The following is a 26,354-nucleotide window of genomic DNA, read 5'->3' as shown; positions in this document are numbered from 1 at the left end:
CAGTCCCTCCTAGGTCCTACTTGTCGCCTCCCTTTTGACAGCAACATTCTCCATTTTTCTAACCCCCTTCTCTTCGTTATGGTATTGCTTATGCTTTAGACCAGTTTTCATCTGCATTTTTTTCCTCAAGCGTCCTCATTGGAGGTCCTTGCTGTCTGACTAGATTGCTTTTTAGATTTTACGAATCTGCTCTGAGTCTCAGTGAGAAAGCTGGGCTGTAAACAACCACATGAATATTAGGATCATGCTAATCAACGCCAGGTTCCCATCCCATCAACGCCAGGTTCTGCCCTGGTTTGCTATGGGTTCTACCCCAATTCTCCAAGTTCTGTTCTGATCCAAGGAGCCTGTGTCTTCTAAATTTAAAACCATCGCCCTTGGGAACAAGGGTGCATTTTCCACTTTGTTCTTCCACTTTGTTCTCCTTCTCACAAACCATTAAGGCAGGGGTAGTCAACCTGTGGTCCGCCAGATGTTCATGGACTTAAATTCCCATGAGCCCCTGCCAGCAAACGCTGGCAGGGGCTCATGAGAATTGTAGTCCATGAACATCTGGAGGACCACAGGTTGACTACCCCTGCATTAAGGGATCTGTTGTCACATCGGTATGTTTAGAAGAAGCTGGGGTTTTGTACCCCATTTTTCACTGCCTGGAGGAGTCTTACAATCGCCTACCCTTCCTCTCCCCACAACAGACACCCTGTGAGGGAGGTGAGAGAGCTCTGAGAGAACTGAGACTAGCCCAAGGTCACCCAGCTGGCTGCATGTTGAGGAGTGCAGAATCAAACCTGGTTCTCCAGGTTGGTGGCTGCTAGTCTTAACCACTACACCAAGCTGGTTTTAGACAGGTGATATGACATAATGGTTGAAATGTCAGACTGGGAGATTCAGGTTCAAATTGCTGCTTGCCAAAAAAACTCAAGAGTGGCCTTGATTGAACGTCTCTGTAACTCTCTCAGCTAACCTATCTTGCAAGACTGCTGTGTGGATAAAATGGAAAACTCGGTACAATGTTCCTAACCACCTGGTAAAGATGAAATGAAATGGGTAAAATGCAACCAACAAACTGTATGGATGCTACAAAGGAGGAATTAACTCTCTGGAAGCGATCTGCAATATTTTATTTATTTATACCACTTGCTGATGATGGTTTATAGGACCGCAGAGTGGGAAGGGGCCATGCAGGCCATCTAGTCCTACCCCCTGCTCAAAGCAGGATCAGCCTAAAACAGCTATGAAAATCATCTGCGTTGTTTTGATCTAGGCTCAGAAGAACAAAATCACAAGGCAATATTGTGTAGTACTCCTCTCTGTATTATTAATGAAAGTCAATATAAAGAGTCATCTAGAACCAGTTCCCAGACTGTGATGAGCATTAGCCAATGTGATACATGTTGCTATTAGAACTATATTGGAAGAGCAATCACTGACAAAGACAGATAGAAAGGGGGTTATTTAACCTAGGATCCCATTCTGGTTGACTCTTTATTTTGACTTTCCTTAATAATACGGAGAGGTCTACTAGACAACATTGTGATTTCTTTTTTTCTTCTGAGTTTATATATATAATAAATAAATTAATAAATGATACATTTATATTGAGGAATCCACAGTTTTGTACTTGATTGGGTTGACCTAGGTGCATGTTTCTCATGCTTTTATGCAGCACACGGAGTAAAGAACCATAAGGAAGATCCAAAACACCTGATTAGATAGCTTGGGTAGCAAAGCTTCCAAGATCTGGTAGTTTTTCATTGGGTTCTGGTGTTCCTGGACTCTTTTTCTACAGCTATAGACAGACTAACACAGTGACCCATCGTGATCTGTCTGAAGAAGTGGGTGGTGAGTCATGAAAACGCCTACCCTGCCACAAATTTTGCTGACAGCCCAAGAAGGGTTTCCGAATGGGCGGGTGTGAATTAATTTATATATATATAAAATTGTGATATATATAGTCATGTTGACCCCCCCTACCAAAATTGCTAATGATGGTCCTGGAGGGGGTGGGAAGGGCAGGGGCCCCAGGTAGGTGTATACACCGCTCTGCTTCCCAACCATATTAGAATCAAGGGGCCATACAGGCCATCTAGTCCAACCCCCTACTCAACGCAGGATCAACCCAAAGCATCCTAGAGCAGGGGTAGTCAACCTGTGGTCCTCCAGATGTTCATGGACTACAATTCCCATGGGCTCATGGGAATTGTAGTCCATGAACATCTGGAGGATCACAGGTTGACTACCCCTGTCCTAGAGCATTCTTCATGATCACACCACTCCTGGGGTTCTCTAAGCCCTAAGAATGTTGCAGGGGTTTCTCAAGGGGGAAAAAAGATGAGAAGGGCTGCTTATTCTTTTCTGTTTTTTTCTCCCTGTTATTTTTCTTTCCCTTACTGCGAGGTGTATGTTAAACAGCACTGTAACCTGGCCTGAGACGTTTTTTAGGAAGGCCCTGCCAACAAAAGTGAGTCTAGTCAAGGCTACGGTCTTCCCAGTTGCAATGCATGGCTGCGAAAGTTGGACCATAAGGAAGGCCGAGCGTCAAAGAATTGAGGCTTTTGAACTCTGGTGCTGGAGAAGACTCTTGCGAGTCCCTTGGACTGCAAGGCGAACAAACCGGTCAGTCCTAGAGGAGATCGGCCCGGGCTGCTCCTTAGAAGGCCAGATCCTGAAGATGAAACTCAAATACTTTGGCCACCTCATGAGAAGGAAGGACTCCCTGGAGAAGAGCCTAATGCTGGGAGCGATTGAGGGCAAAAGAAGAAGGGGACGACAGAGCATGAGGTGGCTGGATGGACCGTGGAGGAACCCCTGAAATGGTGGTGACAGGCCCCTTCAGAGAAGTGGGAGCAGAAGTCAGATGCAGGAGCCAGACAATCAATCGGTTGATCGACCACTCACCATTTCCATCGTGGACTGGGGAACAGTCTTTTGACTAAAACTTCCCCATAACTGTGAGCCAAAGGCCAATAGTTCAAATTGTTCAAATTCTGTCAAGAAGAATAGATCCCAGTGAAGGACTTCACCAGCAAATACTAAGTTGGAAAAACAACCACCGATGAAAATACCTTTGAAAATGGTTTAAATCTGGAGGCGGTTTTGGTTGTTCTATTCAAAGAAGAGATAAGACATTTCTATTTACATTTATTGTTAAATTGTTTAAATGTTTATTATAGCCTAGGATGGGTTCTTTCTTCTGTTATTATACTCATTTCGAATTGTCCTCTTTTTGTGGGGAACGGCAATTTAGGCAAGATCTGAAGGCATTCGGCATGTTTAGCACAAAAAGGAACGGCTCCCACTCTGAAATGCTTAAAATAATATATATTCAATATATCCAAGCGTATTAAAATGGAGAAGAGTAACAAATAACTGTTTGCTGTAACCAGTCCAGGCGAGCCAGGGATTCTGTTTTTTTTTTGGGGGGGGGATCTGAGCATGGAATTGGGATCACTGTGGGTGGGCAGGCATTCTGCAAGGGGTTGACTACAGGACCCTGGAGAAACCGATTCTATGAATTTATGATTCTATGAAAAGCTATTCATAACATTAAACCTAAAATCTCACTTACCATTTAAGCCGTTCCTTCTTTTGATCCCAAAGTGGTGATGGGCATTTCCCTGGGCATGCAAGAAAGGGCCACAAGAACCAAGCACAGACACAACCCCCACACTTACAATTTGCCTAAGTTCTGTCGGCTAACTAGCCTCTGCTCCAAAACTTCCGAAGAAGAACTCACCACTTCCCGAGGAGGCCCGTTCCACTAAGGAACCGCTCTAACTGTCAGGAACTTCTTCTGGATGTTTAGCTGAAAATTCTTTCAAATCAATTTAAACTGGTTTGGTCCGACCCTCCGGGGCAACAGAAAAAAAACTCTGCTCCATCCTCTATGTGACAGTTCTTTAAGTTCTTGAAGATGGCTATCATATCATCTCTTAGTTATCTTCTCTCCAGGTTGAACACACCAAGCTTTAAAGAATTGAAGGAATGTTTCTATGACACTGCCTCATACTGAATCAGCCCCTTGGTCCATTACGGTCAGTCTTGTATAAGACTGGCAGATGCTCCCTAGGGTCTACGGCAGAGGTCTTTCACATCATCTTCTGCCAGATCCTTTTAACTAGAGATGCTGGAGATGGAACCTGTGACCTTCTACATGCAAATCCAATTTTTCACCAAGGAGCCATGGCCCCCTCTCTTAGGTTCAAATCCTAACTGAGATTGATGGAGTGGGACAGCAGGGTCTCTGTTAATTGTTGGTTATCGATGTACATGTTATACAGACTGTTTTATGTATGGTTCTCTGTTATAATGTAAACCGCCCTGAGCCTCCAGGGAGGGCGGTATAGAAGTATGATAAATAAATAAATTACTCCCAGCGGTTCGAGTTAAGAGGGGTATTTTGGCCCATCAATCTTAGATTTTGACAAATGCATTTCCTTCACTATGGCATTCCCCTGGAATTAAACCCAAACAAAGGGTGGCCATATTATTGTTATTATTATTTATTCAGCTTATATACCATTCCTCTCTGCAACTGGACTCAGGGCGGTTCACAACAATAAGAGTAAAACAACTAAAACAGCATAATAATACCAAGTGAATAGTTTTACTAACAATAACTACCAACCCCCTTGTCCCCCTGGGATAGGTCTACATTACTGCCCATATGACACAGGAGTAACATCATCACTTCCAGGATGTCAGGGTGAAACTGTGTTATTTGGGCATAGTAGAAGTCAAATTTACCATAGAGCTTTTGCCCAAATACCAGAGTGTCACCGCTATGTCCTAGATGTGCAAGTGCCACTTCGGCATCACGAGGTCAGTGGCATGGAAACATTGGTATATGTTGACTAGGCCTCCCTGCTGCTCCCAGTAAGTCCTCTTAATCCCCCGCCAGTTGCCAGGAGGGACCTGACAACCCAATTCCGTGATTGGTTTTTGCATCAGTTAAATGTATACGCTAATTTGCTGCTCACCCTCTGCCTATATGTATGGACTGATAATTTCCATTTCAGTGTATATGAAGAAGCATGCGTGCACACTATACTTTGAATAAAACTGTGTTGGTCTCAAAAGGGGCTGCTGGACTCAAACTTCTAAAATTATCATTGTAACCCATCATGGTTCCAATTTCAGAGGAAAGTGGGTCCAAAACTCTCTAAACATACAAACTGCAGCAGAAACGAGTGATAGAGGAATGGGTACATGGGAGTAAAACATACTCTTTAGCCAGAAAAACGTTTTGTAACATTTGGTGCAGAGCCTCTTGTGGCGCAGAGTGGTAAGGCAGCCGCCTGAAAGCTTTGCTCATGAGGTTGGGAGTTCGATCCCAGCAGCCGGCTCAAGGTTGACTCAGCCTTCCATCCTTCCGAGGTCGGTAAAATGAGTACCCAGCTTGCTGCTGGGGGGTAAACGGTCATGACTGGGGAAGGCACTGGCAAACCACCCCGTATTGAGTCTGCCATGAAAACGCTAGAGGGCGTCACCCCAAGGGTCAGACATGACTCGGTGCTTGCACAGGGGATACCTTTACCTTTACCTTTACCTAACATTTGGTGCCCCGGGTACCCAAAAGGGCTATTCGGAAATTAGTGCCCTGTCAATTCTTCCAAGGGCACTAAACCATTTCATCCTTTTCTTATAAACCCAGTAAGTATGCATCTGGGATTGTTACAGCTCTTGCATCCACTAAAGCAGGGGTGGCCATACTGTGGTTCTGCAGATGTCCATGGACTACAATTACCAAGAGACCCTGCTAGCACGATGGTAGGGACTTATGGTAATTGTAGTCCATGGACATCTGAGGAACCAAATTTTGGCCACCCCTGCACTTAAGTATAACAAGATCCTATTATTTCTAGAACACAGAAGTCTTCTGATGCAATTTGTCAGATCTAAGGTTTTGTCTTCTTAACACATAGGGTCTAAGCACTGCAATAAAACAGAAAGGACAATAAAATAAAAGTCCAGTAGCACCTTTAAGATCAACAAACATTTATTCAAGGCATGAGCTTTCGAGTGCAAGCACTCTTCGTCAGACTAAGAGTGCTTGCACTCCAAAGCTCACGCCTTGAATAAATCTTTGTTGGTCTTAAAGGTGCTACTGGACTCCGATTTTATTGTGCTACTTCAGACCAACACGGCTACTCGTTTGAATCTATCCAGAAAGGGGTGTGATCTGGGTGAAATCTTAGGGACAGGTCTTTCTCTCACCATTAGGACTGGTTCACACTTTACAAAATTCTTACATGGAAGGCTTTGCCACATAAGAATTTGCTCAAAACCTATGCAGCCATGGGAGATAAGGAGTAAGTCAACAGCATAAATTCTGAGCTGCTAAAATCTGTTTAAATCTCAGCTCAGACAAATTTTTTGTGTACCTTTGGATAAAACCACTCTCTCTTTCTCAGCATCAGCCCCCTGCAGCCGGTTAATAACAACCAGCCATCTTACTGTTTTATTGTAAGCATACAGAGATAGCATAATTCCTTAAGCACATGTTATGTGTGTGTGTGTGTGTGTGTCATCAAATCACAACCAACTTATGACAACTCTGGTAAGGGTTTTCAAGGCAAGTAACAAGCAGATGTGTTTGGTTCATTGCATTCTTCTGTAGTCTCCCATTCAAGGACTGACCCTGCCTAGTTTACACTTAAGATGATCTCTGAAAGGGGCTTCCAAAGCAAGTGAGAAGAAGAGGTGGTTTGCCATTGCCCTCCTTTGCGGAGCCTTTCTTGGTGGTCTCTCTTCCTGCTGAGCTCCTGAGATCAGATCAGGCTATACTATACCCTTCCCCATCCCCAAGCATGTTCCACCTATATAATACCTTTATTGGCATAAAGCAGATAAGCAGGATAAACAAAGTTAGTCAGGATACGTCAGACAGTTTAAATTTAAAAACTGAAGACAGAAATTCAGCCGTAATAAAAGTGACGTCGGCATCCTTATCACTCAGTAAAAATTGGCAAATCAGGTCTCTTGAATGGGTTCTCCATTTTGGTATGAGAGGTATGATATGCCTTCTCTGTTCAGTGAACAAGGGACAATCCAGTAGGATATGTTGGATGGTGTCAGGAGAACTTGATTCACAGGTGCATAGTCTATAATATTTTGCATCATATTTTTTCTATGTGTTAAACATATATGAAGAAAGGGGTTGGATCCCATAGACGTATTCTACAAATGGTAAGCAACCTCCCCTCTGGCAAAACAACTTCTTGTGCAGAGGGAACCAGCTGATCTGTGGGATCCAATAATTTGTGTGCTTTGCAACAGGTGAAAATTGTGCAGGAGTTTCCTTGAAGCATGCATCTCATGCCCAGAAAGTGGTTTCCCACAGCACATGCGCCACATCGTAATTCAGACAGGAAGACAAGTTGGGAACCTGCATGAAGATTGTAGCAGGACAGATGTTCATGCAGCGCATGCACAGGGGAATGTGACACTGACACAAGTGACCACCTAACAAACCACCTTCCCTGAAAGCTCCCACATGGAAATGCCATGGATATAAAAGTGTCAGAAGGAGCAAAGTTGCCCAGAGTGTGAATTTGCATGGAAGGGGTTGCTTTTTCTCCTCTCTATCAGGTTTTTGGCTTCAGAAATCCCCAGAAGCTATTGCAGATATGACATCTTATTTAATAGAGAATGCAAAAAATCAGGTCAAGCAATGGCAGTTCCTTTCTCCATCTTGATGGCAGGCAAAGCACTAAAGAAGACCCAACCCCCCCCCCCAAAAAACCCCACCATCCCATCCAGACATTACACTCCCCTTCTTCTGACAGGGCCTCTCCCCCACATCTACTTTCTTGGCTCCCAGGCAGCCTGTCACCACACAGATCCCCTAAACAGGCCGCAAAACATCCTTATTCCTCACATTCAAATCATTTTTTGGGGGGAACTCCCCCCCTCAGGTTTTCATCCTGGAGGAAGAAAAAATAATCCCTCTGCCCAACATGGCCGCCCACCCGAGAGTTAAGGCTTAAGAGTTCAGAGAAACGTTGTCACTCAGAATCTAATTCGGACCACAGAAGTCCCGGTTCAGAGTTAGCTCGGGTGAATCGTCTTTCCTAAAACCCCCCAAGCCGCCCTGCGAGGGAGACCAGGGGGGGGGGAGAAAGCGCAGGGGGGGCGGAAGGAGCAGGGCCGCCCCACTCCCCCTCCCGCGTCCCGCCCCTCGAGGCAGGCGAGCGGGGAGAGCCGTGCGCGCGCGCGCGGGGGTCGCGTATCCCTCCGCGCGCTTCTCTCTCTCGTCCCCTCAGTCCTCCCGCGAAAGAAGCGCCGCCGAGGCGAAGGCGCGAGCCAGGTCTGCCGCCGCCTGGCGGGGGCGGGGTGGAAGAGAAGGGAGCGCGAGGCAGGCCCGGCCCCGCCCCTTTCCTCCTTCTCCCCCCTCCCCCGCGGCCGGCGGCCCCCCAATCGCCGGCCTCCCTCGGCCGTCCGCCGTCGCGGATCGCGCCGTCCGCCCCTCCTCCTCCTCCTCCTCCCCCCCCCTTCCCCCGCGCGGACGCCTCGCGCTGGCTTTTGTGTACACGGCGCGCGCGCGCCCTCCTTTCCCTCCCCGCTTCCACTGAGGGAAAAGGGGGAGGGGTGGGGGGGGGCAGGAGAGTAGAAAGAATCCTCGCGGCGGGGAGGGGGGGAGGGTGATTCGAACTGATCCCCCAACGGTTCCCAACCGCCACCTGCGTCCCCGGCCGCGCGCGCACGCGCAGTCGCCCCCACTCGGCCCCCCCCTTGCCCCGCTCGCGCGCTCTCGCTGCTTTCCTCCCTCCCCAAGGCTGATTCGGCTGCGCCCGCCTCTCCCCCTACATAACGGAATGGCGCCAACTCACTCACCTTCCAGTCTCCGGGGCGGCCGCTGCCGCCACCTCCTCCTCCTCCTCCTCCTCCTCCTCCTCCTCCGGCCGCAGCTCAGCCGAGGCTGGCGGGTCCCCCCACTCTTAAAGGGACACACACCCCCTGCAGCCCCGCGGAGAAGGGCGAAGGGCGCGGGAGGCGAGGGCGGGTCGCATGAGCTTCGTCTCCCCCCTCCCGCGCCACGCTCGCCTCAGATTTGGCCAAAATACATATCTACGGTTGCGGGGTGATACACACAAAACCAACAACACACACACAAAAAAAGGGGTCCTGGCTCGCGGAGGGATACGGTGACGTCATTTCCTCCGTCCCTCAAGCCCGCCTCCTCATTGGCCGGCGGCCGTGACGTCACTGGCCGCCTGGCACACCCTAACCCATCCTGGGCAAGTTTGTCTGAGGCATAAATGGTTGGGCAGGTTTTGGGTTCCTCCCAGTTTGGGGGGCCTGTTTTACCTCACAACTTGGATTTTTTGAGGGAGTTGCCTTCCCTAGAAGGCCAGAAATGGAACAACAGGTGGAAAAATGGACAGGAGGGGTATCAATGCTGTCCATTGTTGGCTGGTCAGACAAAGCGGGTTGGGAGATGAACGCTTGGGATCAAATATTTAATGGCATTTTGAGTTTTTGCTGATATAAACTGTTAATTTTTGTCCTTTCCAACAGGTTGCGGGAGTTCTCAAGGTCGGTTGGACTCCATGGTTCGTGTCTATGGTGCTGGAATGGACAGAACCATCCACTACATTGATCCAACTCTTCATTACCCAGTGTTCGAAAGAAGCTGGTCACCTAAATTTCAGCCTTACCACTGGAATAGTGGTGTCTTCCATTTTTTAACAGTTGAAAATATTATTTTAATCTAGTGAGCCCGTGCAGTTACAGTAAAATAAAAGTCTCTGTAGATTTTGGCATAGCTTTGTTATTTGCCTTAATTTTTTCCCACAGTTAATATGCTATTATCCTGCCTTTCTACCCAAATTCGGTCCGCAAGTTAAATTAGAGCTGTTAAATATAAAGCAGAATCATAAAAATTACAAAGCATAACAAAAGATTGGTTCCAATTAAAATCAAATTTTAAAAATAAACATTGAACAGCAGTCACTAGTAAAACAATTAGCCTTTTTGAGGGAGAAACTTAAAATACTTGAGTAGAAAATCCAAGTGGTACCCTACCAGTAATAACTGAAATTACTATTTGTTCTTCTAAGAACTGCTACCAGAGGTGTGCCTTCTCACTTTGCCTAGTGGTAGAGCCAGCATTAGAAGTACAGAATGAATAATGTTTTTGCAAATTCTATTTGCCTTTTGAAGTTCATCCTTGGAATTATGCCCATAATTTTCAGGGTTTTTCATTATTTGTAAGCACAGCCATTAAGACTTGACCTCCATCTTGTATCAGCAGCTGAAGGCCATCAGCTGTTAATTAGAGCTAGGGGTGTGGCTAAGCATAAGGTATTGATTAAATACCTGTTTCAGTTTTTTTATGGTTGTGAGACCATAAATTTTCTAAAGTTTATCCCAACAAACTATATTGACAAGTAATGGATAACAGGCTTCTAATTTCTGTACCTGTGGATGCTAATTTTATTGTTTTGAGATTTCAACAGAAGTGGAAGTGGAAATTCCACTTTGTAATGTTTTAATTTAAAAAACAAGCTAACCCTGAAAACAATTTCCCATTGGAACATAATCTCTTCTTCAGGGGGATGAGAATAATGAGAGCATAGGCAGCAAAGATGCCAACTTCCAGGTGGAAGATCCTTGCAGATCTGGAATTGCAACTGATCTTCAAGTAACAGAGATCACCTCTCCTGGATAAAGTGGCTGTTTTGGTGAGAGAACTGTATGTGTCCTGCTATAGACACTCCATTCCCCAAACTGGCAGTCCTAGGTACACCTATGCTTTATGGTTGGCCTCTTGCTTGAGGTTGATGTTCATGAGCGTATACTACTTTGGGTTTCATTGCTTTTAAATGTTGCTTGCCAACTATGGAGCTTACATGAATTCTTAGACCGAGGAATAACATATGTTTGCTTTTAGGTAGCAAAGCATGTGGTAAAAAATTGCACCCTGTTCTGGAGGAACCTGTTTGGCTCCACCCACCATAATGACACTTCTTATTATATAATAAATTAACTCACAGTTCTATAATAATATTAAAAGAATAAGCTATGACTTTAAAATAGTACATATTCTGAAAAATTTTACCCTACCATTCAGAGAATTCTCAATGCTGCTAACAAAGAAACCTGAATAAATCGCAATAATAATATAATTAGCTGAAATCATCATAAAATGGCCAATGAAAAGAATTATATACTCAATTATTTAGAGTAATGGAACTCTGAGTCCATTATTTTGTGGATATGTTGTGGAATTTGCTGCTAGAGGATGTAGTGATGGCCACAGGAATAAACACCTTTTAAAGGGGATTCATGGAGGCTGCTAACTATTCTGACTGAGAGAAAGTTCCATGTTCAGAGGCACTAAACCTCTGAATGCCAGAGCCAGGCGGCAACATCAGGGGAAGGTCTCCACCTCTGTGCCCTGTGCCCAGAGGAACCAGTTGGCCACTGTTTGAGACAGGATGTCAGACTAAGACTACTAGTCTGTCCCAGTTAGGCTCTTCTTAATTTATTTAAAACATTACTTAAGGCAGCTTTCAATATAAAAACTATTACAGAAGACACATAATTTATTTTATTTTATTAGATTTTTATACCGCCCTTTCATACAGCTCAGGGTAAGGTAAAAGGTAAAGGTATCCCCTGTGCAAGCACTGGGTCATGTCTGACCCTTGGGGTAACGCCCTCTAGCGTTTTCATGGCAGACTCAATACGGTTTGCCAGTGCCTTCCCCAGTCATTACCGTTTACCCCCCAGCAGCAAGCTGGGTACTCATTTTACCGACCTTGGAAGGATGGACGGCTGAGTCAACCTTGAGCCGGCTGCTGGGATCGAACTCCCAGCCTCATGGGCAGAGCTTTCAGACTGCATGTCTGCTGCCTTTCCACTCTGTGCCACAAGAGGCTCTTATACAGCTCAGGGTAGTTTACATATAATGTCGCGGAGGGATGCATGGACAGTGTTTTTTAATCTTAATCAACAGCACTATAACAGGAACGATAACTTAGATAGGCCCCCAGAGAGGTCAGACTGGTTCAGGGCATGGAGGGATGCCTGAGGGGGGATCTATGGATGTTGTTGCGTTTGGTCAGTGCAGGCTCTGCAAAATTGTGGGAGTTCAGGCAGGGCCCTGATCTCTTCAGGGAGCTCATTCCACCAGGTGGGGGCGAGGACAGAAATAGCTCTGGCCCTCATTGAGGACCGACATGCTTCTCTGGGGCCAGGGATCACCAGCCAGTTGGCTGTGGCAGAGCGTACTGCTCTTTTGGGGGTATAGGCGGAGAGACGGTCTCTTAGGTACATTGGGCCCAGACTGCGTAGGACCTTGAACAAAAGATCCCAATGTAAAATCTCTTATTAGGGCTGCCAATAAATCAAACTTAATTAGTCATAAATAAAACCTTCTACTGGCCCCTGGACATTGAAAGAGAGAAGGCCGAGTACACCTCCCTGTGGAAGTTGTTCCATAATCATGGGGCTGCTAAGAAAAAAGCCTCTCTAATGTGCCCACCAGAACAAGCCTCTGATTGGTGGAACAGTCACCTGAGCTTTCAGCAATCTCTGTTGTCAGTCAGAAATGCAGTTCTATTATTATTATTATTATTATTATTATTATTATTATTATTATTATTATTATCATCATCATCATCATCATAGAACCATAGAGTTGGAAGGGCCATGCAGGCCATCTAGTCCAACCCCCTGCTCAACGCAGGATCAGCCCTAACCATCCTAAAGCATCCAAGAAAGGTGTGTATCCAACCTTTGCTTGAAGACTGCCAGTGAGGGGGAGCTCACCACCTCCTTAGGCAGCCTATTCCACTGCTGAACTACTCTGGCTGTGAATTTTTTTCCCCTGATATCTAGCCTATATCATTGTACTTGAAGTTTAAACCCATTACTGCGTGTCCTCTCCTCTGCAGCCAACAGAAACAGCATCCTGCCCTCCTCCAAATGACAACCTTTCAAATACTTAAAGAGGGCTATCATGTCCCCTCTCAACCTCCTTTTTATCCAGGCTTAACATTCCCAAGTCCCTCAACCTATCTTCATAGGGCTTGGTCCCTTGGCCCCAGATCATCTTCGTCGCTCTCCTCTGTACCCTTTCAATTTGATCTACGTCCTTCTTGAAGTGAGGCCTCCAGAACTGCACACAGTACTCCAGGTGTGGTCTGACCAGTGCCATATACAATGGGACTATTACATCTTGTGACATCTTGTGACATCTTGTTAGATTTATTATTAGATTTATTATCTAATAATGAAATAGCACTGAGAGAAGTATTCTCAGTAGCTGTCATCTGTTTACAGTCTTCCCTTTCTTCAGAGTTTGCCACAGTGTAAACATCTGGAAACAGTTCAATTGCAGATCCTGCAGATGCCAAAGAAGACGAGGCAGCTACACTAGCTGTACATTAATATTTTGATATAATGTATGGTTGCCACAGTTAGCCATGGCTGAAACTGTGATTATGCAGTTCCTGGACAAGTCTACAGATACACCGTGGTGTTCACTTCTGAGGAGAAATATTTTATGGTTGGGTGCAGATTCCCTTAATTTCAGCCTGATGAAAATACCCATACCTGGACACTAGATTATGACTTAAATTATTTTTTCTCCAAAGGTAATGTAAGTACGTTACAATGTTCTCTATCCTGACCCTTTCAAGAACAAGATCAATCTAGATAAAAAATATTTTTATATGATGATGATGATGTTATCCGTTCAGTTGTGTCCGACCCTCGGCAATTCTATAGGGAAGTTCATGGTCATCCCTGTGTCAGCTTTGATCGTCTTGAACCAGTGGATTTTTTGGCAACCACGTTTCCTTTTGCCGCTGACCATACTGAGCATTAATTATTTTTCTAGCGAGTTTGATCGCATGATGAGTCCAAAGTGAGCCTTAGCCCTAACATCTTGCCTTCTAATGACATCGTTGGTTTGCTCCTCCAAAACTGTCTTGTTGGTAACTTTGGCTGTCCATGGTCTTCGCAGGATTCGTCTCCAACACCATAATTCGAAAGCATCTATTTTCCTCCTGTCTTCTTTCTTTAGGGTCCAGCATTTGCATCCATAGCTTGTTATGGGGAAGACAATAGCACTGACTAACCAGCACTTTGTATTAAGGCTGATATCTTAACTCTTCCATATTCGGTTCATGCCTAACATTGCATCCTGGGCCAGTGTTATTCGCCGTCTGATTTCATGGCTAAAGCCACCACCTTGAGTGATCATAGAGCCATATAAAGCTGCAAAGCTGTATTTGTGGCCAGAGATCAGTGTTAAGAGAATTGATTGTACCAGATCAGTTTAAAAAGCTTCAGAGCATAAAGATTGTTCATTTTCTACGAACTACTAAAGTTTTTATAAGAGTTTTGATATCATTTTGGATACTGTTTCTGGGTCTAGCGCTGGCCTGGCAGAATACATTGCCAGATGAGATCAGGACCATGTGGAGCCTTAAACAGTTCTGCAGGGCCTGCAAGACACAGCTGTTCCATCAGGCCTATAGTTGAAACCTAGAATCATAGAATAATAGAGTTGGAAGGGATCTCATGGGTCATCTAGTCCAACCCCCTGCACTATGCAGGACACTCACAACCCTCTCGCTCATCCACTGTCACCTGCCACCCCTTTGCCTTCACAGAATCAGCCTCTCTGCCAGATGGCTATCTAGCCTCTGTTTAAAAATGTCCAAGAAACAACTTTCTACCTAGAAAAAACTTTTTGCTGGCCTCCCTGGCTGCAACCCATCCAACTAAACAATGTATTTATGATTCCTCCCTCTTTTTCTCATTTGGGGAAGGAGGAGTTTGGAAACTGGTTGAACCAGTTCATAATTATCATTTTTAAAACTTTTAAAACCTAATATTTAATGTTCATTTATATATTTTAATGCTTCTGTAAACTGCCCTGACCCTCTGGGGAAAGTCGGGTATAAATGGAAAAATAAATAAATAAACAAAAAATGTTTCTACTTAAGGTGCATTATTAATTGTGGCAAAATGTTTTTTTTCAATACAAAACAGTGGTGCATATGTTAACTGCTTTTATTTTTATTTAATTTTTGGAGACATCTATTAATTCTGATTTGCTTTTGGTGGAATGTTAATGTCAACTTACGGCATACCAGTCTGATATCCCATGGTCACAAAGCAGAGCACAGAGACAGTCAAGTTCTGTTTACATATAATTATTGGGACACAGTCAATGTGTCTATAGTTATTTAAATTTATAACAGAACAGATTTTAAAACATTCAAAATGACATTCAGAGCTGATAATACCATATTTTATTTAGTGTTTTATTTATTTGCAAATTTGTATTGTGGCCAGAAGACCATCGAGACAGCTAACTAATACATGTAGAATTGCAATATAAAACCAGGAAAATCCCATCCCAAAACATATAATTAAAACAATAAAAGAGTTAAACTACATATATGAAAGATAAAATCATTGAATTACTGATGGAATGCCAAATAAAACAAGTCTTCTCCGGGTGGCAGAAAACAGCACTAGAAGGGGCAGTTAAATCCAGAGCTTTAGTGCCATTACTGACAAGACCCTTTCCTTGTTGCCACCCACTTAGACCATGGGGACACCTGGAGCAGGGCCTCCAAACTTATCTCTAGTGGTCAGGTCAGCTCATATGAGATTATTATTATTATTATTATTATTATTATTATTATTATTATTATGACATATAGCCCGCCACTCCCACAAGGCTCGTGGCGGGTCACAACAATAAAACCCCCTAATACAATAAAATTAGGCGGTATTTCGAGTATATTGGTCCCAAATCATACAAGACCCTTCAGTCATCATTTCTCTGAGTTAAAGAACCCTAACCTAGAATCATGGAAGGGACCTCCAGGGTAATGTAGGCCAACCCCCTGCACAATACAGGAACTCAACTACCTTCCCACCCACAGTGACCCCAATTTCATGCCCCAGTGATCCCCTTACCGAAAACCTCCAGAATCCATCTTGGCCTAGAGGAAATTCACCTACCATCCCACAGTGGAGATCAGCAATTCTTTGGCTATGCAGAGAAGGGGCACGAGAGAAACACTGGCACATCCCTTCCTGCCCACCCACTCACTATCTGCCTTTCATATAATCAGCATTTCTGCCAGATGACTTTTTAGCCTCTGCTTTAAAAATTTGAAAGAAGGCGAACCCATCACTTCCTGAGGAAACCTGTTCCACTGAGGAACCATTCTAACTGCCAGGAACTTCTTCTGGATGTTTAGCTGAAAATACTTTTGAATTAATTTCAACCCATTGGTTCTCGTCCGACCCTCTGGGGCAACAGAAAACAAATCTAATCCAACTTCTATACGATAGCCCTTCAAGTTTTGAAGATGGTTATCATATCACCTCTTAGTTGTCTTCTCTCCAGGCTAAACAACAAGCTCCCTCAATTTTTCCTCATAAAACTTGGTACCCAAACTCCTCACCATCTTTGTAGCCTTTCTCTGGACACACTCTATTTTCTCTACATCTTTCTTCAGTTGTGGTGCCCAAAACTGAATACAGGACTCCAAGTGAGGTCTTACCAGAATGAAGTAAAGCGGTAACATCACCTCATGTGATCTGGACACTAATGCTTGGAAATCAGAGCTCCCATGTGGAGCATGCATGGAATAAAATGGTACTGATGTCTGAGCAGACCGGCTTAGGCTCATCTCCCTAGTGTCTCCGTTCAAAATTAAAGAGATGGGAGGAATGTGCATGCACATGACACAGTGCTGATCAGCAGGCACATTCCTGCAGCAAATTAACATACTGCCCAGCTGAAAATGTACACTGAACAACTGAACAACACATTGCATGCACATTCCATGTGGAACCTCTGAAAATGTACACTGAATAACACATTTTGTGTAAGTTCCACATGTGAGGTCTAAAAATTGAACACCGAGCAACACTATACTTTTTAAAATACAGCCCAAAATCCCATTTGCCTTTTTAGTTACCGAGTCCCACTGCTGACTCATGTTCAGTGTATGATCTACTATGACCTCCAGATCCTTTTCACATGTACTACTGCCAAGTCTTGCCCATCCTATAGTGATGCATATGATTTTTCCTACCCAAATGAAGTACTTTACATTTATCACTGTTGAAATGCATGCTATTCATTTTAGCCCAATTTTCTAGCCTGTCAGGATCATCTTGTATTCTCATTCCGTCTTCTGCTGTGTTTGCAGATCTCCTCCTAGGGGAGGGGGTGAAATCGTGTTTTATCAGGATTCGCAAATATCCGGCCGGTACTCCAAGAACTTGGTTGGCTCCCAATTGAATTCCGGATTAAGTTTAAGGTTTTGGTAATCACCTTTAAGGCCATACGCGGTCTGGGCCCAGCGTATCTGGGAGACCGCCTCCCTGCCTTTACCCCCAGAAGAGCTCTACGCTCCCTAAAGAGGCACGTCGGGCCTCAACAAGGGCCAGGGCCTTTTCAGTCCTGGCCCCCACCTGGTGGAATGAGCTCCCCGGAGAGATCAGGGCCCTGCCGGAGCTTCCACAATTCCGCAGGGCCTGCAAAAAGGAGCTCTTCCACCAGGCATTTGGTGGGGCCAACTGACCCATAACATCTACAGGTGCCCCCCCCCCAAATTGAGGAACCGAACCTACTGAGGGATTGTCAAGTTATTGTTGAAGTGCCATTCCAATTGTTGCAGTTGATATATTGTTGTTATTGTTATACTGTTATATTGATTTTGATAGTGTTCAAAAATGTTTTATGTAAACCGCCCAGAGCCGTAGGGAAGGGTGGTATAAAAATATATATAAATAAATAAATAAAAATAAAATGCGTGGCAAACAAGGAGCGCATTTGGCACTGCACCTGAATCACAAGATTTTAATGCGAAAGCAATTAAATTCTGCAGAGCTTTATGAGTGCTGCCGCATAGTGCGGGATAGAATAAATAATAATAATAATAATAATAATAATAATGTAATAATAATAATAATAATAATAGCTTTTTCATGACTACAGAAACGGTCCTACTGAAACCAGCTACCGATAGGAATCCCTCCAAACCCTGATTAATCCCCACAGGGAGATGAAAGAAAGTGGGTTTAGGAAGAAATTGTTATTTATTGCTGTATGGTTTTATTATTTACTTTGGGTTGCTTTTAAAATGTTGTTAACTACCCTGAGACAACAAGGATGGAGTGGTATATTAATAAAATATGAATAAAATATTATTATTTTAGTGCTTTTGCATACTGAATTGACATTTTCAGTGAGTTATCACGACTCCAAGATCTCTCTCCTCGTCAAACTCCACCAGTTTGGATCTCATATATTTGCACTTATTGTTAGGATTTGTGGCTCCAATGTGCATTACTTTGCACTTCCCCATATTGAGCACCTCTGGAGCACCTCACAATCATCCTTGGACACGACACCACCCTGAACTACTTAGCGTCATCTGCAAATTTAGCCACTGCTTACTCCCAACTCAAAATCATTAATGAATGTTAAAAAGAACTGAACTTAGAACCGAGTTTTCCAATACCCTACTGCTTACCACTTCTACTGTGAAAACTGCCCATTTAGACTCCCAGTTTCCTGTTAATTTTTTAATCCCATGACTGCGGGGAGTCCTTGACGAGGAACTTTATCAAAAGCTTTCTGGAAGTCTAGATGAACAACATTTATTGGGTCACATCCACATATTTGTTCATCCCCTCAAGAAACTTTTAACAGATTAGTGAGAGAAGATCTTCCCTTACAGAATGCATGCTGATTCATCCTCAGTAGCTTTTGTTCATCAACATGCCTACTAATTCCCTCTTTAATAACAGCCTTACCACCTTACCCGGTATTGACTTTAGACTAACCCACCTGTTATTTCCTGGATCTCCTTTAGAACCTTTTAAAGAGATGGGGGTTACATTAGCCATTTTCCAGTCCTCAGGAATGGAGGCAGATATTAATGATGGTTTGAATATTTGTTGTCAGGAGATCTACAAATTCACATTTGAGTTCTTTTCAGCATTCTTGGATGTATGCCATCTAGGCCTGGTGATCTGTCAGTTTTTAATTTGTTCATCAGTTGTTGGATGTCCTCTCTTGTTACCTTAATCTGACTCAGGATTTACAACACCAGAAATCAACAGTTCTGAAGTGGGCAAGCTCCTGTCATCTTTGCCAGTGAAGACAGCAAACAAGGCATTCAGCTTCTCTGCCCTTTCTCAATCTTCCTTTAGTAATTTTTTTTGATCCATGATCATCCAAGGATCCCTTGGCATCCCTGACTGGATTTCTGCTACTAATATATTTGAAGAGAAATTAATTGGTCTATCTTTTTTTGCCATGTATTCCTCATAATCCCTTTTTGCCTGCCTGATCAGTGACTTGCATCTTATTTGCCACACCCTGTGCTTATTTTTCCCCATCTCTTCCCCAGATGGGGAAGAAATGGAGATAGTGACAGATTATATTTTCCTGGACTCCAAGATCACTGCAGAGGGGGACTGCAGCAAAGAAATTAAAACACGCTTGCTCCTGGGGAGGAAAGCTATGGCAAATCTAGACATCATCCTAAAAAGCAGAGACATCACCCTGCCAACAAAAGTGTGTCTAATCAAGGCTATGGTCTTCTCAGTTGCAATGTATGGCTGCAAAAGTTGGACCATAAGGAAGGCCGAGTGTCAAAGAATTGAGGCTTTCGAACTCTGGTGCTGGAGAAGACTCTTGTGAGTCCCTTGGACTGCAAGGCGAACAAACCGGTCAGTACTAGAGGAGATCAGCTCTGGCTTCTCCTTAGAAGGCCAGATCCTGAAGATGAAACTCAAATACTTTGGCCACCTCATGAGAAGGAAGGACTCCCTGGAGAAGAGCCTAATGCTGGGAGCGATCGAGGGCAAAGGAAGAAGGGGACGACAGAGAGGTAGCTGGATGGAGTCGCTGAAGGTGCAAACTTAAACGGACTCCGGGGAATGGTAGAGGACAGGAAGGCATGGAAGATCATTGTCCATGGGGTCGCGATGGGTCAGACACGACTTCACACCTAACAACAACAAGTGCTTATTTTTATTTACCTCACTTGGACTAGCCTTTCACCATTTAAAGGAATCCTTCTTATCTTTTACTGCTTCCATTACTTATTTTGTTAACCAGGCATGCCTATTTGAAATACTTATTCGTACCTTTCCTAACCTTCAGTGTACATTTTATCTGAACTTCTAGAATTGTAGTTGTAAATAGTCTTCAAGTTTCCTCGAAGGGATTTGACCCTCCTAACCTTTCAGTTTCTTCTTCAAAAGCCCTCTCATTTGAGAGAAGTGATCCGTTCTAAAGTTAAAAGGGGTTGTGTTGATCTTTTTGGGCAACTCCCTATTTACTTTAATGTTAAGGTGACCAGATTGTCCCACTTTTGGATGGACATCTGGGGATACCTGGCAAATTGTACTTATCTTGAAATTAAAAAATATATATTACAATACTATTTTTGCATTCTATGCATTCTATGAAACTTTTTGTTGCTCCACATAGACCTAATTTTTAATCAAGACCCCCCCCCCCCGGTCAGTGGTGTCCCGCAACCAACAAACCACCCACCAGGTTGGAGCCAGAGCTGGAAAAGCCCTGGCCTTGGTTGAGGCCAGACGCAGGGCTTCTCAGGGCCAGGGATCAACAGCAATTGATCATCTGAGTGATTTCCTGTGAGTGTCCCTCAGATATTTTTGAATCTATTCCAACAGTGCTGAATGTCTTTGCAAACTGGGTTATAATTCCCTGTCGTCCCCCTCCAAATATGATACAACCCCATACTTAATTTCTAGACTGAAAAATTCTAGGGCCTGAAAACCTGGACCTTAGCCTGAGATGTGAGGACTCTTTTGGCTATTCACCATCATTTCAGAATGAACAAACTAGGTAAAAGTATCCCCTGTGCAAGCACGGGGTCATGTCTGACCCTTGGGGTGACGCCCTCTAGCGTTTTCATGGCAAATTCAATACGGGGTGGTTTGCCAGTGCCTTCCCCAGTCATTACCGTTTACCCCCCAGCAAGCTGGGTACTCATTTTACCGACCTCTGAAGGATGGAAGGCTGAGTGGACCTTGAGCCGGCTGCTAGGATTGAACTCCCAGCCTCATGGGCAGACAGCTTTAGACAGCATATCGCTGCCTTACCACTCTGCGCCACAAGAGGCTCTATTGCGCCACAATGTTAAATGTTAAAATGTTAAAATCTGGTCATCTTATTTAATGTTGAATTTAATCACATTATGACCACTGCTATCACCTTTACACAGCAGGTCTTGAGCATTATTTAGGTCCAAGTTCAGGATCATCTCTCCCCTGGTGGGTTCTGTGACCATTTTCTCCATGAACAGTTATCTAGAAACCCAATCTCTTTCTCCAGACTGAAACATATATTGACATAATAAATGTGTAGGTAGTTAAGATCACCCATTATGACACAGTTATTTCTTCTATCTGCTTTCCATAATTTTTTTGCTATTTTAAAACCATCCTGTAACCTTTGCTGTGGCGGACAACAACCAAATCCCGGAGTTAAATTTTTTTGGGGGGGGGACACACTATTTCTGCCCATAGCATTTCTATAAGCAAATATATTTCTCTTATGTTCTGAAACAGATTGATGACCTGAGTAGATGGAAAACATTAAAATCAATTTTAATTGGGGGGGGGGGGAGAATCCACAATTAAAATTACATTATTTTAGGACTTCTTGTTTACTTCACACAGAAATGTTTCCACCATAGATTCCACATGTATCTTTATACGAAGAGCAGGCAAAATACCCACACATAGAATATAAAAAAACACAGCTTCCACTTAATAAAGGAGGATTTGGTTTCACATTATTAAAATATACCACAATACATTTCTAATGGTATGATTCTGGAATGGCAAATCAGCAAACTAGCCTTGAAATTCAATAAATTTATCTGTTTATTTATGGCTTTGATTTTATCCCGCCACTCCAGTGGTAGCTCACAATGATTTACATAATAACAGACATTAAAACCATACAATACAATTTAAAAACAATTCAATAGCAGCATTGTCTACAGCAGCCTTTCTCAACTTACCGTTGGGAAACCCATGGAACATTCTTCAGGCTTCGAGAAACCCCAGTGCAGAATATGATTGGGAAACATGCCCATCCAGGGCCCCTTCCCTTTCCACTCCCCAAGTCCATCATTGGCTATTTTGGGAGGGGGGATCAACATGACCATATGGAATCATAGAATCATAAAGTTGGAAGGGGCCTCCAGGGTTATCTAGTCCAGCCCCCAGCACAATGCAGGAATAACTAGCCGCCCACCCATGGTGACCCCAGTTTCATTCCCAAGTGATATATGGTCCTATCATTCAATAAACGGTTAACAAAATTTTAAAAGTATATAAAATTAATTAACCCTCATCCATTCAGGAAAATCTTCCAGGGTCATCATGAAACCCTGGTTGAGATAGCCTGGGCTGATTCTGCCCTTACTTTGTTTTTCCGTTGTGGATCCTGCTGAATTCTGATAGATTTTAACTTTGGTTCAAATCTATCAGAATGCGCCCCCCCAACAGAAAGTGTTCTGCACTTGATTGAGGAAGCTCAGAGCAGGGAGGGGAGTCAAGCATAGCAGGAGTCTCTTTCTTTTCATGAATGGGGGGGGAGGATTGGAGACAGCAGAAGAGGGGGGGAATAAATCAAAGAGGCAAATCTCTGCTGAGAGAAGTTAGGGCTTCTGGAGCGCAGTCACTTTAAGACAAGCCTTGCAACCAGGAAATCTTTGAACTGATGCCCTGGCCAATCAGGAAAGACTGCTTTGCTATGAGGTACAGAGAAGGAGGTTAATTCACAAGAAAGCAGAAAGCTGCACACTTACTGATGGGGATTTTTCAAATATCGAGGGTTATTATAAATGAGGGTTATTATCTTTAAGTATTTAAAAGGGTGCCATATAGAAGATGGAGCAAAATTGTTCTCTCTTGCCCCAGAGGGACAGACCCGAATCAATGGGATGAAATTAATTCAAAAGAAATTCCATCTAAACATCCGGAAGAAGTTCCTGACAGAGCGGTTTCTCAGTTTAACAGGCTTCCTCAGGAGGTGGTGGGTTCTCCATCTTTGGAAAATTTTAAACAGAGGCTGGATAGCCATCTGACAGAGAGGCTGATTCTGTGAAGGCAAAGGGGTGGCAGGTTACAGTGGATGAGTGACTGGGATGTGAGTGTCCTGCATAGTGCAAGGGGTCAGACTAGATGACCCATGAGTCCCTTCCAACTCTATTATTCTATGATTCTATGAGGGTTTATAAATGATTTGAATGAGGGTTTAGAGGGGATACATTAAATTTGCAAATGATACTAAACTGGGAGGGGTAGCAAACGCAACCGAAGACAAAATCAGAATACAGGATGATCTTGATAGGCTCGAGAAGTGGGCTAAACTGAATAAAATGAACAGGGACAAATGTAAAATTCTGCATTTAGGTAGGAGAAACCAAATACACCAAGACTTGTGTTGTTAGTAGCAAGTGTGTAACGGATCTAGACCACACATTAGTAGACCCAGGGCGGGATTTTCCTATAGGCTAACTAGGCTTCAGCCCAGGGCCTCAAGATCAAGAGGGGCCTATATTCAAATTGTTAGCAAAATTAAAATTACACTATTCTAAAAACAGTGAACACTCGCCTTTTGAGTTCAGTAGGCTCAATACTTTAGTGAAGTGTTTATAGACTATTGAACAATTTTTTTGTGACAATATCTTCATTTCGCAGAATTCTAGGGAGGTGAAAAGGCCACATAAGTGGAATAGCCCAGGGCTTCTTTTCATGTAAATCTGGCCCTGAGTAGACCACACATTGAACATGCAGTGTGACTCCGTGGCTAAAAAGGCAAATGGGATTTTGGGCTGTATCAAACGGAGTATCGTGTCCAAATCACGGGAGGTGATGGTACCGCTTTACTCTTCTCTGGTTCGGCCTCACTTGGAGTCCTGTGTTCAGTTTTGGGCACCCCAGTTGAAGAGGGATGCAGACAAACTGGAGCGTGTCCAGAGGAGGGCAACAAAGAGGGTGAGGGGTTTAGAGACCAAGACGTAGGAGGAAAGGTTGGGGGAGCTTGGTCTGTTTAGCCTGGAGAGGAGACGACTGAGAGGGGATCTGAGAACCCTCTTCAAGTATTTAAAAGGCTGCCGTATAGAGGATGGAGGAGAATTATTCTCTCTTGCCCCAAAGGGATGGACCAGATCCAATGGGATGAAATTAATTCAAAAGAAATTCCGTCTCAACATCCAGAAGAAGTTCCTGACAGTCAGAGCGGTTTCTCAGTGGAACAGACTTCCTCAGGAGGTGGTGGGTTCTCCATCTTCGGAAATTTTTAAACAGAGGCTGGAGAGCCATCTTACGGAGAGGCTGATTCTGTGTGGGTTCAAGGGGTTGGCAGGTGACAGTGGATGAGCGATAGGGTTGTGAGTGTCCTGTATAATGCAGAGGGTTGGACTAGATGACCCACGAGGTCCCTTCCAACTATGATTCTCTGATTCTCTGATTATACCTACTTCTGGCTATTGTGGGGGAAAGGTAGGGTCACTCCAGATCAATCATGCATGTTGCAGAGGGAAAATTTAACGCACCCAAAAACAAAATGGAAATCGAATTCAGGGTAGACGGGAGGGATTTATTTGATCTGGAAGTGGGTAAAAAGCCCCGGGCCCGGATGATGCTTTAGGATGCTTAGGGCTGATCCTGCGTTGAGCAGGGGGTTGGACTAGATGGCCTGTATGGCCCCTTCCAACTCTATGATTCTATGATTCTATGATATGTCCATAACGTGGCCACAAGCAAATTTTTAACCAAGTAAGGCTGTTGAACATTGGGTTCAGAATATCTGAGACTCTGAACCATATATCCTCTCACCTTACTGGCTGCTCAGAGAGTTTTTGAGGGACTTTGGTTCTATCCACAATCCCATATTCTTAATTGAGTCCTTACACTCCTTGGTGATCACAATGATAAGACTGGGAAAGCACCTTCTTTCGGAATGCCAGGGCTGATGCCATTAGCTTGGTTATTGGACAGCGACGATAGATTAAAACAATTAAAACACTTCCTACTTGCCAATTTTGGTGCAGCGGCCTGAACTGTACCAAGGCCTCTAGGATCAGCATCCAGTTCGAATTCAATATCACAATATTCAAGGACAGCACAAATCTTGAATCTCCCCCCAGGCTCAGAACTGAGACGCACTCAATGAGCTACCACTTAAGTGGAGTGAAGAAGCAGAATCTGCAAATCCAAGCACCTCTGCGGTTTTTCAGGAATGTCTCGGTTTAGCTTTGCCTCTTGTAACAATAAAGAGCTGACTGAACTCCTAGTAGTCCTGGCTTCCTTCGAACCCATGGCTTTAACAGAACTCTTTGAAACTGGATATAAAATTCATTTTATCTGCCTCCCTCCTCCTTTCTTGTCTTGTTTATGCATTTGGCTCTCTTTCATTTTCGCCTTTCCATCACCTGCTCCCCTTCTGTGCTGTTAGGGCAAGAAACCAGGATGGGTTGATGGGAGGAAAAGGTTATTAGATAGTGTTGCATAAGATATATATTTTTAAATAAAAGCTTTACATAAAAATATGCTGCACCCAGAATAAATAAAAATAGAGACCAATAGCACCTTTAAGACCAACAAAGATGTATTCAAGGCGTGAGCTTTCGAGTGCATGCACTCGAAAGCTCACGCCTTGAATAAATCTTTGTTGGTCTTAAAGGTGCTATTGGAGTCTATTTTTTTGTTGTGCTACTTCAAACCAACACAGCGACCCACTTGAATCTATCAGAATAAATACGAGAGGCTTCTTTATTGGTTGTACAAAAATAATTCTGCCCAGCAGAGGGTGCTGTTTTACACACATTTGTTCATATTTGAGAATATTGCTAATATAGCTCAGAATTAGCTTTGAAACCCTGCCATAACAGAGATTAGAGGACATTTTTTGTTTATTTTAGCTGATTCTTGACAATGTCAACAGGAAAACTGAAACGTTAAAGGAATAGCTGAAATGCAAATCCCACGGAAATGCAGGGTTTTAGGAAAAAAATAGTTTTTTACCCTAAAAGGTAGCTTTTATTTTTTAAATGTAGCTAAAATGTAGGATTTTGAACTAGTTCCAATGCAAATAAGGGGCATTGTTAAGCTCAAAGTTAAAATAAACAGTCCATTAACGGAAGTGAATATTTATTCTAGCATATTAACCTTTAAAGAAACATTACAAAATTTAGACTAGGGTGACAATTTTGGTTTAAATTGTGGTAATGCTGGAAGCTTTTTTCAGCAGTGGAATAGGCTGCGGAACTCCCAGCAGCTCATTCCACCAGATCCCAGAGGAT

The 26,354-nt window shown here is 43.7% G+C and overlaps 1 protein-coding gene and 1 long non-coding RNA gene across 3 annotated transcripts in view; one reads left to right on the top strand and one right to left on the bottom strand.

Moving 5' to 3' along the window:
- The window catches only part of POGZ (pogo transposable element derived with ZNF domain), a 65,107-nt gene extending 56,115 nt beyond the window's left edge, over positions 1-8,992 (bottom strand). For both annotated transcript variants that reach the window (XM_077320340.1, XM_077320350.1), the window contains exon 1: positions 8,836-8,992. The gene's annotated coding sequence lies outside the window, so the exon portion shown is untranslated. The remainder of the gene's footprint in view (positions 1-8,835) is intronic.
- A 146-nt stretch (positions 8,993-9,138) lies between these two features.
- Positions 9,139-9,764, top strand: LOC143829455 (uncharacterized). Its single transcript, XR_013228156.1, has 2 exons — positions 9,139-9,370; positions 9,520-9,764. It is a non-coding gene; the product is annotated as an uncharacterized LOC143829455 (long non-coding RNA).
- Positions 9,765-26,354: the final 16,590 nt, after the last annotated feature.

Source organism: Paroedura picta, chromosome 1, assembly GCF_049243985.1.
Source record: "Paroedura picta isolate Pp20150507F chromosome 1, Ppicta_v3.0, whole genome shotgun sequence".
NCBI classification, from domain to species: Eukaryota; Metazoa; Chordata; class Lepidosauria; order Squamata; family Gekkonidae; genus Paroedura; species Paroedura picta.
This window is presented reverse-complemented; position numbering and strand designations above follow the sequence as displayed.